This window comes from Tiliqua scincoides, chromosome 7 (assembly GCF_035046505.1).
Source record: "Tiliqua scincoides isolate rTilSci1 chromosome 7, rTilSci1.hap2, whole genome shotgun sequence".
In the NCBI taxonomy this organism is placed as follows: Eukaryota; Metazoa; Chordata; class Lepidosauria; order Squamata; family Scincidae; genus Tiliqua; species Tiliqua scincoides.
Window position 1 is genome coordinate 48870395 of NC_089827.1, and position 20703 is coordinate 48891097.

A 20703-nucleotide genomic window follows, 5' to 3' on the forward strand; every position below is an offset into this window, starting at 1 on the left:
AGTGACTGGCCCAAAGTCATTTAGTAAGCTAGACTAACATTATACCAACCGGTTCCAAATACATCCCAATGGGGAAATAACTCTAGGGAGATGCTAGAAGAACTCATTGATTTCAGCATTTGCTTAACTCTCCCATAGAAATAAATGGTCACAGTCCTGCAGAAATTAGTTCCAAGTCCTGTTGAAAGCAGTGTAACAAAATATGTCTCTTAAGCCTATTCATGTTTACTGGGAAGTGAGTCTCTGTTCAGTAGGACTTACTCTCAAGGAACTCAACTCTCAACTCTGAGGAGTTGACACCAGTCATTGAGGAAAAGAGGAGAGCTCAAGCAGCATACAAGGTCTGTCCCAGTGAGCGCAACCTGCAGGTCCTCCGAACTGCTCGCAGCAAAGTCCAACAGACTGCCAGGAGATGTGCTAACGACTACTGGCTCCAGCTCTGTTCCGAGATACAGATAGCAGCTGACACGGGCAACATCAAGGGGATGTATGATGGTATCAAGCAGGCCCTAGGTCCAACACAGAAGAAAATTGCCCCTCTGAAGTCTGCCACAGGCGAGGTCATCCAGGATCGGGCGCAGCAGATGGAACGCTGGGTGCAGCACTACTCTGAGCTATATTCCAGAGAAAATGCAGTCACCGAAGAAGCACTGAACAACATTGAGTGCCTGCCTGTGCTGGAAGAGCTTGACAGTGAACCAACCCTAGAAGAACTTCACGTGGCCCTGGACTCCCTTGCCTTTGGCAAGGCACCTGGAAAAGACAGCATCCCTGCTGAAGTCCTAAAATGCTGCAAAGAGATCATCGTCACTGAGCTGCATGAAATCCTCTGTCTCTGCTGGAGAGAAGGTGGAGTACCTCAAGACATGAGGGATGCAAACATCATCACGCTGTACAAGAACAAAGGTGACAGGGGTGACTGCAACAACTACCGCGGCATCTCTCTCCTTAGCGTTGTAGGAAAGCTGTTTGCCCGAGTTGTACTAAAGAGGCTCCAGGTGCTTGCAGAGAGCGTCTATCCAGAATCGCAGTGTGGATTCCGAGCCAACAGGTCCACCACTGATATGGTATTCTCCCTTAGACAACTGCAGGAGAAATGCAGGGAACAACGACAGCCACTCTTTATAGCCTTCATAGATCTCACAAAGGCTTTCGACCTGGTCAGCAGAGACGGCCTCTTCAAGATTCTCCCCAAGATTGGATGTCCACCCAGGCTCCTCAGCATCATCAGATCCTTCCACAAGGACATGAAGGGCACTGTTGTCTTCGATGGCTCCACATCAGACCCTTTTGACATCCGAAGCGGAGTGAAGCAGGGCTGTGTTCTTGCACCAACCTTGTTTGGGATTTTCTTCGCTGTCCTGCTGAAGCAGGCCTTTGGAACTGCAACAGAAGGCATCTATCTCCGGACCAGATCAGACGGAAAGCTCTTCAACCTCTCCAGACTGAGAGCAAAATCCAAAGTCCAGCTGAAATGTCTGCGTGACTTCCTCTTTGCCGACGATGCAGCTGTCACTACCCACTCTGCCAAAGATCTCCAGCAGCTCATGGATCGTTTTAGCAAGGCCTGCCAAGATTTTGGACTGACAATCAGCCTGAAGAAAACACAGGTCATGGTTCAGGATGTGGACTCACCTCCCTGCATTACAATCTCTGAGCATGAACTGGAGGTTGTCCATGACTTTGTGTACCTTGGCTCAACGATCTCCGACACTCATTCTCTCGATGCCGAGCTAAACAGGCGCATCGGTAAAGCAGCTACCACGTTTTCCAGACTCACAAAGAGAGTCTGGTCCAACAAGAAGCTGACGGAACATACCAAGATCCAGGTCTACAGAGCTTGCGTCCTGAGTACACTTCTGTACTGCAGCGAGTCATGGACTCTTCACAACAGGAGAGGAAACTGAGCGCTTTCCACATGCGCTGCCTCCGACGCATCCTCGGCATCACCTGGCAGGACAAAGTTCCAAACAACACAGTCCTGGAACGTGCTGGAATCCCTAGCATGTATGCACTGCTGAAACAGAGACGCCTGCGTTGGCTTGGTCATGTCGTGAGAATGGATGATGGCCGGATCCCAAAGGATCTCCTCTATGGAGAACTCGTGCAAGGAAAGCGCCCTACAGGTAGACCACAGCTGCGATACAAGGACATCTGCAAGAGGGATCTGAAGGCCTTAGGGATGGACCTCAACAAGTGGGAAACCCTGGCCTCTGAGCAGCCCGCTTGGAGGCAGGCTGTGCAGCATGGCCTTTCCCAGTTTGAAGAGACACTTTGCCAACAGTCTGAGGCTAAGAGGCAAAGAAGGAAGGCCCATAGCCAGGGAGACAGACCAGGGACAGACTGCACTTGCTCCCGGTGTGGAAGGGATTGTCACTCCCGGATTGGCCTTTTCAGCCACACTAGACGCTGTGCCAGAACCACCTTTCAGAGCGCGATACCATAGTCTTTCGAGACTGAAGGTTGCCAATACAATACTCTCAAGGAAGTATACATAGGACTGCAGCCATATGTATGTGTGAGTCCATATGTATGTGTGAGTCCCATTTTCACTTGGACCTAACTTGGACATGGTTTTGATGAATTGTGTTCAACATGCTTAACTTTGGCTAGATTGTGCCCTTTATTATGTGTGCAGTTAAGCCAAACTGTAGGACAATGTAAATGCCCCAAAGTAAGAAATTATAAAACTGCACAATTCTTGCTTAAATACCCAGTATCCTTAGTTCCGCACAGTGACAGGAGGCAATAAAAGGAATGTTCCAATAAACCATTCATTAATCAGACACTAGTGTTAAATTTCAGAAAAGATTAAATAAAATTCTTATTTAAAAGTGTGTGATTTATATTCAGGCCTGCCATCCACAGAATATTAATTGCAGGAATGTTTAAGCAGAATTAGGTATAGATCTTCACAACTCATAGTAGTGATTCTAGGCAGTGCTTATATAGTGTAAATAATGGTGTAATAATATATCATAAAAACCAACACTTATCGGTTTCCACTCATTTATTTCTTTTCCTCAGAGAATCCCAGTTCTCAGAGCATGCTGAGAAATTTCAGGATCATCTTGCTCCCATAAGATTTACACTGTAATTTATATAGAAAGAAATACTTCAAAATATGTATGGCACAGTTTCTAAACTAAACACAGTTTCATTTTTTAAACAACATCTTTCATTTAAGAAAGACGTACCCCACACAGCCACCAATTCTTCCTTAAACAAGGTTGCTACTAGCTTAGCAGCTCATAGCTGATTTTACTGGACTAATGCATCTGATGAAATAGGGCCTAGTCCGCCTTAACTTTTGCCTCAATTAAAAAATGGTTAGTCTTTAAGTGCTACAAGGCTCTTCATTAAAACAACTTGAATCTCTCTATACTGAGCAGCACTAAGGGTTGTCATCTTAATTGACAAAATATCTTGTGGTTGGGTGCATGAAACTTAAGCTGTGAATTCTATTCATGTGTGGCCACCCAAACTAATGTGTTTCTGCCTTCCAAACTAATCAAAGGAAATGCAAATTCCTTGGTGAGTTGATGCCCTCAGGCTAGGGTAAATACTAGATAATCTAGGTTAATCTGACTACTGGAATGAAGCTTCTGAAAGGATTAATTGTGTAAGCAAATAGCCACATTATAGATGGAGCTCCACTCAGAGCTAGGGATGGAAAAATTGAATTCATGAGCTCAGTTGCAATATTTTAATCCTGGGTTACAACTATAATGCTTTGCCATCTTGCAAGAGCAATATATGAAGCTGCTGTGCACTGAAGCAGAGCACTGCAATGCAATCCTATACATGCATGCTTAGAAGTAGGTCCCATGGTGTTCAGTGAAACTTACTCTCCGGCACGTTTGCTTAGGATTGCAGCCAGGTTGTTGGCATCCTTCAGTCTCAGAAGACTATGGTGTCATGCTCTGAATGGTGGTTCTGGAACAGTGTCCTCTCCAGTGCGCGAAGCCTGGGTAAAGTAGGTATGGAGGATAGGCTGTTACCCATGCAGCAAATCCCCCCTCTCCACGTCGCTGAAATGGTCCAATGGAAAGGCAGAGGCCAATACGGTTGGTTCCAGCGGCGTCGCAGGAGTTGCCAGAATGTGACTGTGTTCAGCCACGAACTGCCTCAGGGACTCCGGCTCCGGATTTTGCCTCGAGGTTGACTCCTGAAGCCTTTTCCATAACTGGATGTAGCCACAAGGCAGTGGAGGTTTGGGATCAGAGTTTTCCTTCACTCAGATGAGCTGCCTTCCCAGGCTAACGAGTCCCATCTACCCGGTGGCTGCTTAGTCGCCTCTTATGACAAATACAGCCAAACTGAGGGCCTATTCTTATCCCTAGTCCCCAGCCCCCAGGATTGCAGCCACAGCATTTAAATCAGTATTATCTATACCAGGGATGTCAAACTCATTTCATACAGAGGGCTGAAGTTAGCATTCATGGGGCCTGCTGAGGGATGGGAGTGACATCATTAAGCAGAACATGACCTCATTAAGCAGATGATGGCCAGAAATAAGCACTTCATTCTTGCATAGAAATACATTCGCTGCAAATGACAGGAAAGAAAATGCACAAATCTTGTTCTTATTTTCAAGATCCAATGATAACAGGAGCCAGATAAATTGCGTCCAGGGGCTGCATTCAGCCTGTAAGCCTTATGTTTGACACCCCTGATCTATAGTGACTGGCAGCAGATCTTCAGGGTTTCAGATGAGGACTTTCTTAGCCCTATGCAGAAGTACTAGGGTTCAACAGCACAAAGGTAGGAAATGGGATTTTGTTGGTGCTTTTTTCCCTTGTTACAAGGCATTTAAAGGTGGAGCCTGGTATCAATGGCAAATCAATATCAGTGGATACTAAATCAGTGGATAATGAGGCATGACATGTACCTTGAGTTTCGTCGCCTTGACTTTCAATGCTTTCTTCTTTCATCCTTAAGAAGAGCCTCACTGGATCAGGTCAAAGGCCCATCTAGTCCAGTTTCCTATATCTCACAGTGGCCCACCAAATGCTTCAGGAAGCACACAAGACAACAGACACAACCTGCATCCTGGTGCCCTCCCCTGCATCTGGCAATCAGAGGCAGCCTATGTCTAAAACTAAGAGCTTGCACATACCTACCATGACTTGTTGCCGAGCACCCAGAAGCGGCCTGTGTGGAGCTTGGCTTGGCCTCCTGCAAGTGGCACAGGGACTCCAGGAGCCTAGGTGGGTTGCTCTACCATTCCCTGTCAAGCACACAGCAAACTGCGCGGGAGGCTTCACCTCCCAAGCCGAGCTTTGTTAAACAACATCCAGCCGCTTTGGACAACATCTGCTTCCTTTAAATAAAAAGGTTGCCAACCTTTTGGTTGGTGGTAAAGTGAGTAGCCCCATTACAGGGCTGCTTACCTTACCTGGGAGAAGGAGATTAAAATCCCCTTCTCCTGAGGCACCTTCCACGATAGCCCAGGGCGCGCAGGATCCGGTGGCAGCCGTTCTTGGTGCCACTGAGGCTGGGTGCCCCAGGCAGCTAAGGATTGGGCTGCTCGTCATCCAAGCTGTACTATTTTTAAAATGTTTTATAGTAAAATTTAAATTCCTCTCAAAGTGTACTAGGATGCAATGGTGTAGCTAGTGAGTGGCGGGGGGTTGGTCTGCCCTAGATACCAGCCTTGGGGGGGGTGACACCACAAGTTGCTAAAACGCGGTGGTTAGGAATAATACCATCACACTATATACCATTGGATGCAGAATTTCCAGCAGAATGCCATGAAAAAATTGGAGTGAAATATCTCTGTTCGGTCTATGACCGAAAAACTAGAAAACGAAAAATGCTTGGAGCCCTATGGAAAGTGAAACTGAGCCATATCACATATTTACTCACGAGTAGGTGAACTTGCTTTAGTCCATTGGAAAGGGTAGGCTGAAGGAAATCCAGTGACACCAGAATGGTTCTGATCTGATGAACGCAGCCCCGAAAAACATCCGAGAAGGAAGTACCTCCCTCCAAGCAGACGAATGTATCGAGCCCTATGGAAAGCAAAATAAGTGTTTACTCAAGAGCAAGCAAACATGCTTTGATCAGGTCAGACAAAGGGGAATGGTCCCGATCTGATGGAACAGGAGCTCAACAAATGCTCCAGAAGGCAGCCCCCACCCCCATAAAAGGAATAAAGCAGAGGCTTCAGCTGGTAAGTTGAATGTTTTCTGTTTTAGACTTGTAAAGCCAGTTGGGTCCTGAGTGCAATGCTTGAAATATAAGAACTTAAAATTGAACTGGGCACTTGGTAGGGCTGAAAATCTCACTGTTTTTTTGTGTGAGAGGGGTTATTGCAGGCAGGATGTAGAGAAATTCACTTGAGGGATCAGGGCTGGCTTCCCCTTATTTAATTGTTTGTTTTTCTTTAATTAATTTATAATTATGTATTTTAATTTGCTTGATGATGTCACTTCGAGCCATGACATCACTTGGAAAATTAATTAATTATGTTGTATGGGGTGACAAAAATTTATGGGCCCCGAGTGTCAAACGACCTAGCTATGCCATTGCTAGGATGGATCCTGGTGTAATTCTCAGTGCAGCAGTCTCCTTAGGGAGGGTACTGTTAACGCAAGACTCCATGCCTATGCACACTTACCTAAAAGTAGTCCCCTTGAATTCTGTAGGACTTACTTCATGGCCTCTCCTGGTTTGAAGAGACACTTGCCCAACAGACTGAGGCAGAGAGACAAAGAAGGAAGGCCCGTAGCCAGGGAGACACACCAGGGACAGACTACATTTGCTCTCAGTATGGAAGGGATTGTCACTCCCGAATCGACCTTTTCTGCCACACTAGATGCTGTTCCAGAACCACCATTCAGAGCACATTACCATAGTCTTCCAAGGCTGAAGGATGCAACAACTTCTGAGTAGACATGCATGGGCTGACAAGACAGTCCTGCTTCCAGGTCTTCACAGTTCTAAGGCTATAATTTTATATAATACAGTGGGAGTAAGCCCCACTGAACATAGTGGGATTTACTTTTGAGGAAGCATTTATTCACTGTAATTTCGGTAGAGGAGGGTCTGCAAAACAAGGCCTAAGCTGCTGACCTTGAGAGGGTCAATTTTCATCAACTACCTTGGGCTTTCACTCATGCTCTGTAACGCCCAGTATTTTTCCTATGCTGTACTGAAGGTTACTGTCAACTGATCAAAGTGGCTGGCTGTGAAATTTGGCTGTGCTTTGCAAATGCGTTGTATGAAAGAACTGGCAGAAGAAGCAGTATCATCATGCAATGGGCATATCATGGGAGCCGGCTGGTCTTCTCGCTCTCAGGAACAACAAGAATTGCCTTGATGTTAAAATATTTTTGGCGGCTGCACACTCTTTACTATGAAAATGTCAGCAAGTTAGAAAACATTTATGCAAACAAAGGCTTGTAAGCAGACTTCTGAGGCAAACCCTAGTTAGAAAAGCACCAATTATGTGCTTAACTCCCATTAGTTTCAGTAGGGCATGAAGATTTGTTTAAAGCTAAGCAAGTACAGTTCAACTTCATTTGTCTGAATGGCCTGGAGGACTTCCAAAACATCTGGATAATCAGAAGTGTTGAAGTGCTGTTTACATTGCCATATGGTCTCAAGAGAGACATCTAGTGAACTTGAACAAGAACTCTCCAGTTTGGATTTTGAAGCTTCTGTGTATCCTAGTTTGCTTGTATTGCTCTCTTTACTACTGTTAATCCATATGTATTTAATGTTTACTTAACATCAACAGTATTCTAGGCACTATACTGTAAGTAACAAGGCAATTCCAGAGAACCTACAATTAATAAGACGAGAATGGGGCAGGGATGGGTAGATGAGTTCTGCTGAAATGTTTGCTTGTGTCTAGTTCTAAATGACCACTGAAAACATTTCACTGGCCCTGGAAGATCTTGCACAGTAACATGTCTCCCTTGGACTACACTTAATGGAAAAATGATCTATTTAAATCTGCTTCCTCGTAACAGGAAGAACACCTGCAGTGATGTCTGCTGTGACTTGCCACGTAGACTCTCTGGATCACTTTCCACACAGTTGGTAGATGTGTCTAGAAATGCCTAGCCTTGGTGAATGTGATCAGGAGGATCTTTGTGGCAAAACACTCTAGATGCCATGAAAGGACAAATAGCATGGCCACATGCAGGTGGCTTGCCACAGTGGTTAAAGTAATGTATAGCCTGACCCATAAGTTCAAGTTGACATTATAATTGTCTTGGAGTGATTTCATGTGCAACATGTATATCTAAGACATTTTAAATATATCCCCAAAAACATAAAGTTTGGATGTGAGAAATGGGTGTAACAGGTACATTCTGTCTGGCTCCCTTTTCAGGGTACACGGGCAGCCAAATTCTATGCTGCTTGCCTGCCCTGTGGTACAGCAGCACAGAAATGGCCACTGCTGTATCCCTGTTGGCATCCTTCAGTCTTGGAAGACTATGGTATTGTGCTCTGAATGGTGGTTCTGGAACAGCGTCTAGTGTGGCTGAAAAGGCCAATTCGGGACTGACAATCCCTTCCACACTGGGAGCAAGTGCAGTCTGTCCCTGTTCTGTCTCCCTGGCCATGGGCCTTCCTTCTTTGCCTCTTTGCCTCAGTCTTTTGGCCAAGTGTCTCTTCAAACTGGGAAAGGCCATGCTGCACAGCCTGCCTCCAAGCGGGCCGCTCAGAGGCCAGGGTTTCCCACCTGTTGAAGTCCACTCCTAAGGCCTTCAGATCCCTCTTGCAGATGTCCTTGTATCGCAGCTGTGGTCTACCTGTAGGGCGCTTTCCTTGCACGAGTTATCCATAGAGGAGATCCTTTGGGATCCGGCCATCATCCATTCTCACGACATGACCATAGGGCCAACAAGCCAGCTGGAGATCTCCAGAGGTAAGGGAATATCAATTCCCTTACCCCGTGTCAGGACCCTACAGACCCTATGGGTCTACTTGGATCCGTACCAGCGAAATCACTGGTGCAAATTTAAGTAGCCAAAGCAGTTGTCTCTGTCTCTCTCCCAGGCCTGAATTGCCTCCCTGGGCTACCCTCCCCCACCCGGAAACACCCCTTTACCAGACATTTGCGACCACACACACGCTAGTTCTGTTGGTAGTAGCTGGCATTGGATCGAGCCCTGAGTGGTATACTTAGGAATTTGTTTCTGTGTATTGTGTGGATGGCCTGGGGCAGTATTTCTCAAACTGTGGGTCACGGCCCACTAGGTGGGTCGTGAGCCAATTTCAGGTGGGTTCCCATTCATTTCAATATTTTATTTGTAATATTTTAGATTTGATGCTACCATGGTATGTGACTGTATTTGGGGAAATGTTACAGACCTGTACTTTTAACAAGCTACTATGTACAGGTTGAGTCTCACAGGAGTGTTCCCAGGACTGAATGACAAAAATCCCCACTATAGCAAATCAATTTAAAAAACAAAGGCCCTTTGCTCAGGTGATTTAAAAACAGCCTTGCCGACCTTTGTGATGTTAAGACAAGTCATTATGAGGACAATCCAACAATCAGTAGCATTATCTTTCTTTTTCTTCAGGGGGAAGGGAGGGGGTTGCTTGGAGAGAGAATGATTGATGGATTGTCAGCTGGCTGCCCTCTCTCCAACTATTGTAAAGGACTGTTTTCCTTTAATTTAAAGAGCCCTTCTCATCCTGTTGAGATAAAAATCTCTGCAACAGCAAGAAAAGCATTTTAAAGGGGTACATTTTTCCCCTTCTCCAAGGATCAGCACATTCCTTCTCATTTGCTGTGGCCATTCATGTTGAGTCAAATCCGTGTATAAAAAATCAAGAGTATAACAAGATTGGAACTATTTATTCTTTTAACAATGAGAGTAAATGGGACTTACTCCTGGGTAAATGTGGGTAGGATTACATCCTAGGATTGTTAAAAATTTTCCTGCTTGATGATGTCACTTCCAGTCATGACATCACTTCCGATGGGTCCTGACAGATTCTCATTCTAAAAAGTGGGTCCCAGTACTAAATGTGTGAGAACCACTGGCCTGGGGTATTAGATAGTTGCAGCACAAGGAAGCTTGGGCAGATAATTCCATGGGAGCAACTGCATCATACTTCTGTGAGACAGTTTACAAAACCAAGCCATGGTTTTCATGCAGTTTCTAAACTCTCTCTTTCTCCCTGTCTAACAGTAATTTTTTATATCACCTTTCTCCCACATCAAAGGGGACTCGAGGTGGCTAACAATAAAATCAATGCAATATTAAAGCAATTAAAACATTAACAGCAGCATAAGTCTACCTGACAAACCATGGTATATGAGTGGCATCACACCCAGATCTCAAAGCATAATTTGGAGGCATGGAACCACCACACCAGGGTTTCTCAAACTGTGGGTCCAGACCTGATTGTGGGTTGGTCGTGAAGCTGCAACTGACAAGCAGATATCAGACAAGCAAAATGCATACAATAGCGCGCATTTACTCACAAGTAGATGAACGTGCCTTAGTCCATTGCAAAGGGCAAGCTGAGCGGAATCCAACACCCAACACAATCCCAATCTGATGAATGCAGCCCCCAAAGAACACCTGAGAAGGAAGTCCCTCCCTCCAAGCTGACTAATGTATTAAGATCTATGGAAAGCAAAGCTAGGCTACATGGTTGCGTTTACTCATGAGTAAGCAACTGTGCCTTGCCTCATATGGACGGTCAGGCAAAAGGGATTGAAAGGCTGCTGGAGTGGTCCCAGTCTGATGAATGTGGAGCTCAACGAGTGCGCTACAAGGCAGCCCCCCCATAGTACAGTAAAAAGAGGCTTAAGCTGGTAAGCAAGGCACCTGGAAAAGACAGCATCCCTGCTGAAGTCCTAAAATGCTGCAAAGAGATCATCGTCACTGAGCTGCATGAAATCCTCTGTCTCTGCTGGAGAGAAGGTGGAGTACCTCAAGACATGAGGGATGCAAACATCATCACGCTGTACAAGAACAAAGGTGACAGGGGTGACTGCAACAACTACCGCGGCATCTCTCTCCTTAGCGTTGTAGGAAAGCTGTTTGCCCGAGTTGTACTAAAGAGGCTCCAGGTACTTGCAGAGAGCGTCTATCCAGAATCGCAGTGTGGATTCCGAGCCAACAGGTCCACCACTGATATGGTATTCTCCCTTAGACAACTGCAGGAGAAATGCAGGGAACAACGACAGCCACTCTTTATAGCCTTCATAGATCTCACAAAGGCTTTCGACCTGGTCAGCAGAGACGGCCTCTTCAAGATTCTCCCCAAGATTGGATGTCCACCCAGGCTCCTCAGCATCATCAGATCTTTCCACAAGGACATGAAGGGCACTGTTGTCTTCGATGGCTCCACATCAGACCCTTTTGACATCCGAAGCGGAGTGAAGCAGGGCTGTGTTCTTGCACCAACCTTGTTTGGGATTTTCTTCGCTGTCCTGCTGAAGCAGGCCTTTGGAACTGCAACAGAAGGCATCTATCTCCGGACCAGATCAGACGGAAAGCTCTTCAACCTCTCCAGACTGAGAGCAAAATCCAAAGTCCAGCTGAAATGTCTGCGTGACTTCCTCTTTGCCGACGATGCAGCTGTCACTACCCACTCTGCCAAAGATCTCCAGCAGCTCATGGATCGTTTTAGCAAGGCCTGCCAAGATTTTGGACTGACAATCAGCCTGAAGAAAACACAGGTCATGGTTCAGGATGTGGACTCACCTCCCTGCATTACAATCTCTGAGCATGAACTGGAGGTTGTCCATGACTTTGTGTACCTTGGCTCAACGATCTCCGACACTCTTTCTCTCGATACCGAGCTAAACAAGCGCATCGGTAAAGCAGCTACCACGTTTTCCAGACTCACAAAGAGAGTCTGGTCCAACAAGAAGCTGACGGAACATACCAAGATCCAGGTCTACAGAGCTTGCGTCCTGAGTACACTTCTGTACTGCAGCGAGTCATGGACTCTTCGCTCACAACAGGAGAGGAAACTGAGCGCTTTCCACATGCGCTGCCTCCGACGCATCCTCGGCATCACCTGGCAGGACAAAGTTCCAAACAACACAGTCCTGGAACGTGCTGGAATCCCTTGCATGTATTTACTGCTGAAACAGAGACGCCTGCGTTGGCTTGGTCATGTCGTGAGAATGGATGATGGCCGGATCCCAAAGGATCTCCTCTATGGAGAACTTGTGCAAGGAAAGCGCCCTACAGGTAGACCACAGCTGCGATACAAGGACATCTGCAAGAGGGATCTGAAGGCCTTAGGGATGGACCTCAACAAGTGGGAAACCCTGGCCTCTGAGCGGCCCGCTTGGAGGCAGGCTGTGCAGCATGGCCTTTCCCAGTTTGAAGAGACACTTTGCCAACAGTCTGAGGCTAAGAGGCAAAGAAGGAAGGCCCATAGCCAGGGAGACAGACCAGGGACAGACTGCACTTGCTCCCGGTGTGGAAGGGATTGTCACTCCCGGATTGGCCTTTTCAGCCACACTAGACGCTGTGCCAGAACCACCTTTCAGAGCGCGATACCATAGTCTTTCGAGACTGAAGGTTGCCAATACAATACAAGCTGGTAAGACTTTTTTCTTCTTTAGTCCTAGGTGGGTCCTGATGATGTGTAATTTTAAAAATTGGGTTCCAGTGCTAATTGGTTTGGGACCACTGCTTTATTTGAAAGGGTTGTTGCTTTTACAGATTCCTCTCCCCCAGACCCCAGTGGAGTCTCATTTCCCCTTCTCATCATTCTGGGTTTTTAATGCTGTTTAGTGAGAAGCTTTGAAACTCAATCCAGCCCAAACAAAAAACATGTTGGATTTAACATTGATTTTGTCCCAAATCACACTGAACTTACTTAAATATAAGAATTTAAATTGGGCACTGGGTAGGGCTGAAAATCTTACTTTAATTTTATTTTAATTCAATTATTTCTACTTGTTCATTTTAATTTATTTAGGCTGCAATCCTAACCAATTTTCCAGCACTGACATAAGGGCAATGCAACTCTAAGGTAAGGGAACAAACATTGCCCTACCTTGAGGAGGCCTCTGTGACTGCCCCCCCCCCAACCACAGGGTTCAGCACATGCCTCACTGGTGCAGCTATGCCAGTGTTGGAAAGTTGGTTAGGATTGCACCCTTAATTATTTATAGTCTGCCTATCTAGGGGAAAAAAGCACAATTTCAGTGCTTGCTGCAGTCTCAGGAAAGCACTTCCTGCTTGATGATGTCTCTTCCGGCCATGACATCACTTCCAGTGGGTCCCAGACAAAAAGTGGGTCCCATTGCTAACAGTTTGAGAACCACTGCAGACAGTACATACAGGTGTATGTGAGAACCACACAGGTACATACAAGTGTGCTAAAATGCCCCTTGTTAAAAAAAGAAAAACGGGGTTCTTTTGAAATCTGTGTTCTTATTAGCATTTAAAATCATTGCTACATTTTTTTAACCAGGCTATTAGTGGAGAAGAGAAACATGAATTCTCAACAAGGCAAATGAAGATTGGCCAGATACAAAAGTGGGTTAGATGTGGTTAGAAATCTCTTGGTATTTGTTTGGATGACCAGATAGCTCAGTCAGTGGGGCAGCTTTGTAAGGGTCCCCTCATTCAAAGTAGAAACCTTTATCTGACATTTCACTTCTATTGTGTGTGTCGACTGTTTGCCTTGCTTTCTCAGAAGTGTTTGCTCTGCAGGTGGGTTGCAATCTTTACAGTCTCATCCAGGGTGCATTAACTGAAGAAGCCACCTGATAGGTTTATTGATTGTTACGGCAGCTATGAGCTATGGAGAGGGGCTGTTTAAAGAGCAGCAACAGGATAGCTTCTAGCAAAGGTCTTCAACTGCATGAAACTGACTCTGTTGAAAACAGTTTGCTGCTTCAGCCTGAGGCTTGGCATGGTTGGCGAAGCTAATGCCTGGAGTTGCCCTGCTTCTGATGACAGCTGTGTTCTTTTCTTTTTTTACTTAATGTAAAGCACCTTGTTTGTGGTGTGTAGGCCATTGCTTGCCCCAAGTAGAAGCTGCAAGATGTTCATTTGTTCGTTCTTTCTTTCAAATGCTGCCTTAATCCACATGGAACAGCTTTGTGATGGCTGAGCACAACAGTTGTTCTTTCCCATGAGCTGCATGCTATATGCTATGTGAGAACTGCTGTTGTGCCGCAAGAGATGAACTCTGCAGGCACAGGGCTGCCTGTTTGATTAAGGGGAGGAGGACAAACAGAACTGTACCCCTTAAGCCCACAGTTCCAAAGGTCCTCCCTGGGGAGCTGCAGGCCGCTGGCCAGCCAGCCAGCCAGCAGTGAGACTGCGAGGAATGCTGCAGTGGCCGGTATGAGGCTCTGCTCATCCAGCTGAGCTCCTGCAAATGTGTCCAGGGGCATGGTTGCCTTTGGCACCAGGGATCTGCTTCACCAGGTTATTGCAATAATTGTAGAGCTTACATAAATGAACACACCTATAAAGGGGGGGGTGGAGATCGTAGAGAGTATTTTTAATTTGAATTAATTAAATGCTTCTGTGATTATGAAGTAGGGATCTGGATGGGGTAAAGATTCAAGAGGGGGGAGTTCAAAATGCAAACCTATGCTTCTCAGATAAATTAGCCCCAAGTTTTGTTAAGTCCCAATAACAACCCAATACAAATTGGGGCTAACATTCTGCTTCCATCATGTCCTCTGATGCTTGTTAACAGTTGCAGACAGAAATTTCTACCCTAACAAAAAAACCCCCATGGAGCAGCTGGGGGATCATGTGATAGGTAGCCAGAGTTATCAAGAACTCTGTTTTTCTTGGCTAATGCTTTTACATGGCTAATGTTGTCCCCCTCCCCCCCAATGGTTAAATACTGAATAATGCTAACAGCACCAGTAAAGCTTCCTTTCAGTGGCAAATCAGATCAGGTACAAGTGAGATCAGAAACACTTGGATGCAGCTGCACAAAATTACAGCATGATTTGAAAAGGAACTAGTTTGTGAAGTATTTGCTCCTGGGAACTGATCAGAATTAGTCAGTAGCAAAGCAAAGGAAATGAGGAAACAAAGGAATGAGGAAGCAAACTTTTTTTTTAATTAGAAGACACAGGAATTGGCTGACCTGGTCCAGCCCTGAGACAATGAAGAAAAATTCCCCCCCCCCCCCAACAAGATCATAGTTTAAACAGTATTGTATTCATATCCAAAGTCCGGTTTCAGTTGGACCTCTAGGTTATTCTTCTCAGGATAGGTGAAAAGGAACTCAGCTACCGCCAGGATTCAGGACTGACGTTGTTGAGCTCTGGAATCTCAGAGCTCAAAGCCCCTTTATAGCAAAGAGAGGCAAAATACTGATTTGAGGCTTTAACATATCATGGCCTGAAGATCAGTCTGTGGGACAAGAGGTCCATGCATAGGAACTAGCAAAGGATAATGGGTGGAGCTGTTTGAGGAAGCAGCTGATTTTCAGTAGTAGTTGCCTGCAATACAGCTCCTGCCATTAAATATATGGGGGAAGATTCTAATAACATTCTTCATAGACAAGCTGTGCCTCGTGGCTTCTGGGCTAGAGCTTGCTAATATAAACACAGGGCAAGAAGGAAACTGAAGTGAGAGTGCAGATGAGATTGCAGAAAGGGGTGAGGGTCCCAAGGAATTGACAACAGGAGGAAACAGAGCTAAGGCTAGAAAAGTGGACTTGGAAGGGAAGCTGGAGCTACCATACGCCAACCCACCCATCCGCAGCCTAGTTCTCTTGCCATATTTCCATCTGGCAAACATCTCTCTACTACTTAAACTTGTTTTCCGGGCCTGCCTGCCTCATCTAACGCTAATCATGCATGCAGAGGAGGCATTCAAGGGCATACGAAAAGTTTGACCCTATCCCAGTTACAATAACCCCCCACCCCATTACAGTATGTTGAAATTTCATCCAGGGAGATTTTTTTTTGTTTCTGCTTGTTCCTTTGGGCCGGGGGAGGGGGAATTACTACAGAATTAATCAATATTGGTTTGGGCTTCAAGCCAGCAGTTGGTATTGGAAAATGGTATTGGGGAAAAAATTAACTAGATGTTCAGTGTTTCTCTGTTACCTCGATTGCCAAAGTGAACTATATTAAAGTTTCCCAATTAAAGTCATTTTTGAGGCAGGAACAAGGAGGAATCTCACTTCAAAAGACTAATTATTCACTTTACCATAAAATTTAAGCTGAACCCTGTAGTCACCTTTCTTTGATGTCCCCCCCCCCCGAAAAGTTATATAATTCCTTCCTATTTTTATGAACCAGGCGGCTTTGTATTTCCTTGCTTCTGCTGAAACTAGTAGTGATAAAAAAATAAGCTGTTTTTATTGTGAAGCTGTTCTTTCACTTAAAAATGCTTAATAATGCAGACTTCATAGTTGGTACCCTTGAATTTTTATTTCAGCACTTGCTTAAGTGCTTATTCTGAGCAGGTTTTAGATTACTTACTTAAGCAGGTTTGCTGCAGCACGTTGCTGCAGTGGCCTTTTCAGGGGCATGTTGAAGATGGTGTCTGTAACAGATGCTTATATGCCTCCCTGCTGGTCACATTATCCTGATGTGTTGGTGCTGATTATGCCACCCCATTACCCCTTGACCTTTCTTAGGGAAAGGTATTCCCCACCTGGCTTTATTATGCTTTCAGCCTGGCATGTGGGAAGAGTGAATTTAAGCAGCAAGAAGCAGGAAGTTTTAAAGAGGTGAGGATATCAAAGGAAAAAGAATTATTTTAGTTAACTATGAACTAAAAGCATACCTAACATACATCTTCATCCTAATGTAACCTAACCTATTTCCCCAAGTCTGCTGTTTACCAGAGCTACAGTAAACAGTCTAAAAATCAGAAGGGCAGACCTTTGGACCAGTTGTTCCCAAACTTTTTTGTTCCCAAACTGGCGGCTCCCTTGACCTACTGGGCCATTGGCTGCTGTTCCCCAATGTATCCTATACATTGTATAGGGTGGTGAGTTTTTCATGAGGATCCTGCAGCTCCCCTGGCTGGTTTCTGCGGCTTGCTGAGGAGACACAGCTCACAGTTTGGGAACCATTGCTCTGTAGCAATGGGAGGACAGAGATATCCACCTGGGCAGCAAGCCGGTCCCCTAATTAAAATACTCAGAAGAGACTAAGGGCCCAATCCTATCCAACTTTCCCATGCTGATGCATCCATGCCAATGAGGCATGCACTACATCCTGCCTGGGGGCGGGGAAGTAATGGAGACCTCCTCAAGCTTAGAGACCATTTATTCTGTACATAAGAAGCAGAGCATAAGAATCTGATGAATTTTATGATATGTCCATAGAATTTATCAGATGTGACACCTGACAAAGCATATTCATCCAGGATTGTCTTCTCCCCCAGTCAGCAATGGTAGTACAAATTAAGTTATTCCAATAGATTCTGTAAATCCATCATTTTACGAAGACAAATGGCTTCCTTAGCAGTATAAGGCACCCAGACTTGAGTCAAGGTCCCAGGTGGCAGGGATCAGCCACCTTCCTTCCTGTCCCAACAGGTGTCTTACAGGTTTAAGGAACTATTTGCTTAATCTTTCTTGTACTGCAGCATCACCCTTGGCTGGATATGTTTCTGCTGCCATAGATATGTTTCTCCTTATCCTTTGAGGAACAGTAGAAGATTGCTCTTAGTTTGGACAAAGTTAGATCACAACACTCTTTTATTGTGGGTGTTTGCCCATGGCAAGCTGCTCCTCTTGTTGCAGCAGATATTTTTCCAGTGTTGGAGCCCTTGTCAGTGGGGTCCTTGCCCTCAGCCTGGTCTCCTCCAGGATGCCTCCTCCTCCTCCTTTATGCCCATTCTGCATAAAGCAAAGCAAGCGGCAACATAAGAAATTATCCATCACTGTGATTAAGATAGGGACTGACTGGGAGTTCGTAGGAAACCTTTGGGCCACTCAGCTGCCCCAGCATTACCTTCTTCGGAATCTGCCACCTTAGGGATGGTTGTCTCTCTTCCAGAAGATATTGAGGAGGAAGCTGCGTGGCTGGTTGAGGATTGACATTTGGTTGCCTCCTCTGCTACAGAAGCCAGTGATGCCCTTAAATTACTTTCCTGGAACGTGGCTGGCTGGACAAGGAAGCTTAATGATTTGGATATGATTCTGCTGTTCATCAGCACAGTTGGACCAATCCAATCTGCTCCACAATCTGTTTCCACCTTGTCTTAACTTGTTGTCTACCACTGTGTCGTCCTGTCCCCCCCCCCATGGAGAGGGGCCTGCAAGAGGGGGACCTTTGTGCCTAAATGAGAAATGTGCTTGGCTAACTGGTAGCAAGAGAAGCTGAGGTCTACTTGACTCATGATGGAACTTGACGGAAATGATGTATACCCCATGCTGCCTGAATCCCCACCAATTCCAGCTCTGTATGCCCTTGCGATGCCATGGATGAGGAGGGAGGGTGAATGAGCAAGCAGGCCCATCCCTGCCCCGCTTCCCTTTACTTGCAGAGAGCATGGCATGCAGTCTGTGTCCTCAGCTCTGCTTCTGTTTGCAATGAACAGGAGTGGTGTATGCTAGGAACCCAGAATGCACTCCTCCTGCTCATTACAAACAAAAGTGGAGCAGGGGGCTGCACACTGTGATCTTGGTAACTAAAGGGAAGGGGAGGCAGTCTCCCAGTTTCCTCTCCCTGCCTAGTCAGTGCTTCATTGACCCCAAACAGGCAGAGAGAAGTGATCTGGAGTCACAATAGCTTTTTTCCCTTCTCTTTCCTCCCTTTAGCCTCACTAGAGGAAGAATGGAGCTGCTGCAATCCTTTTCCAGCTCCATATATCCTGACTTTAAACCAGGGTTGGGAACTCGACTCAAATGACTCGGACTCGAGTCGCGAAATTGGCGTGATTTGGGGTAACTCGGCGACTCTTGAGTTGCGTGCATGGAAGACTCCGAAAAAGACTTGCGCCAGGACCCCCCTGACTTGGCACTCGTACCCACAAGTGCAGACTTGAGTCTGCCTATGTCTGGGTGTGCTTGCTTACTGTTTTTGCGGCGTGAAAAGCCTCATGGGGCCAGCATTCCAACCAGGTAAGCAATAGGGAAGTTCCAGTCAGGAGGTAGGAAAGGGTTAATACTTCCCTTTTGCAGTGAATGGGGGGAGGTGGGACTGGCCTTTTTTCCCCCATCTCTGATAGGAAGGAAGGAACAATTGACCACTGGACAAAGGATGGGCATTCTGAGGGAGGGCAGGAAGAGGAGCCCAAGGGGGTTCTTGCCTTATAATTGGCTAGAGGAGAAAAAGGAGGTAGGGAAGTGAGGAGGGAGGTGGTTCACAGCAGTCATTAACCTTGTGGCTTCTATTGGCTTGTTACTTGGGAGGGGAAAGCCACGTTGAATAACCAGCCGCAGTGGGATTACTTCTGAGTAGGACTGCAAAGGATCGGGTTATCCTGGTAAACCTCACAGCTGCTGTTTGTGACCCTCTTGCCACTTCTGTCCCAGCTCTCTCGCAGTCCCTCCCACCAATCCTGCCCTGTTTACGGATGGGCTGGGACAGCAGGGTAGTGAGTAAAGAGAACTCCGACATACGCACACCCCTTGGCAGCAGCCCGATTTTTTTCTGTGATGGGCTTTTTAAAGGGGGGGGGGGTGACTCAACTCGATTCCATTGGAGTCGCTAAAGGGTGACTCGGCAACTCAGAAGGTCCCCTCTTTTTCAAGTCAAGTTGCGGGGAGCAACGACTTGGCGACTCTACTTGAGTTCAGCCTCGCTGGACTTGCTCATCCCTGCTTTAAAATGAAACTTTATAGAAGCATAAAACTCTACTATTTTAGTAGTATACTAAAGTTAGTGTATACTAAAGTTATACATAGTTAGTGTATACTAAAGTGTATACTAAAGTAGTATACTAAAGTTAGTTAGTTTAGTATACTAAAGTTAGTCTACTATAGTTAGTGACTCCCATTAAAGTTAACTAAGCTGAAATGTGGGCACCTTTTGGATTTCTAAGTATGAATTTAAGAGGATAGGTACCTTCTTTAAAAAAACTTGGCATTAATTTATAATTCTCCACTCATCTTTTCTTCTCCATTAGTACCTATATTTTACACAGACTGATATGGCTAATTTTTTACTTCTTTTAAAAATTATTTTATGGCACTTGCTATCATTATTTGCAGCCTATGCATTCAGGGGAGGTGAGCTTCAGACTCCTGAAGTTGGTTTTTCTTTTTTATCTAAACAGAATCTTGTATTTTTAGTCTTTTTTTTTAATGATTATCTTTTGAGCTGGTTAAATCCATCAATCACAATAAGACTGTTGATAATACGGTGCATTTGAAGTGCTTTCCCATGAAATAAAATTTTCTTTTTTTGCTGGAATATGCAGTGTAATTTATTCTCTTTTGTACTTCTCTGGTATCCTTCCTCATACATTGCGGAACTTGGAGAAAGGTTCTGTCCTGAAGTACTTAATGCAGTACACTGTGTATAATTTTAATATAAATGTGTTTTTTTAATACACAGATTTTTATTCCACTTGCTAAAAGTGGAGAAATTGACATTGCTTCTATTACCCAGACTGAGTTGCTCTATGCAAACTAAAATAAAAGAGAAGAACTCAAAGCATATAACAAGAGATTCACTGAAAACCTTTGTCTCTGGGGATTTTTTCACCCTTTTGCTGGCTGTACTTGCTTCTTCATTACAAAGTCACTTCTAAAGACCTGTGGCTTGAATCTAGTCTCACTTCTAGCACTGTAAGGGATGCATTCTTCAAATTT

General features: G+C 45.4%; 1 protein-coding gene across 1 annotated transcript in view; it reads left to right on the top strand.

Moving 5' to 3' along the window:
* TBXAS1 (thromboxane A synthase 1) overlaps positions 1–20703 on the top strand; it is a 206770-nt gene that overhangs the window by 86329 nt on the left and 99738 nt on the right. The window lies entirely within an intron of this gene.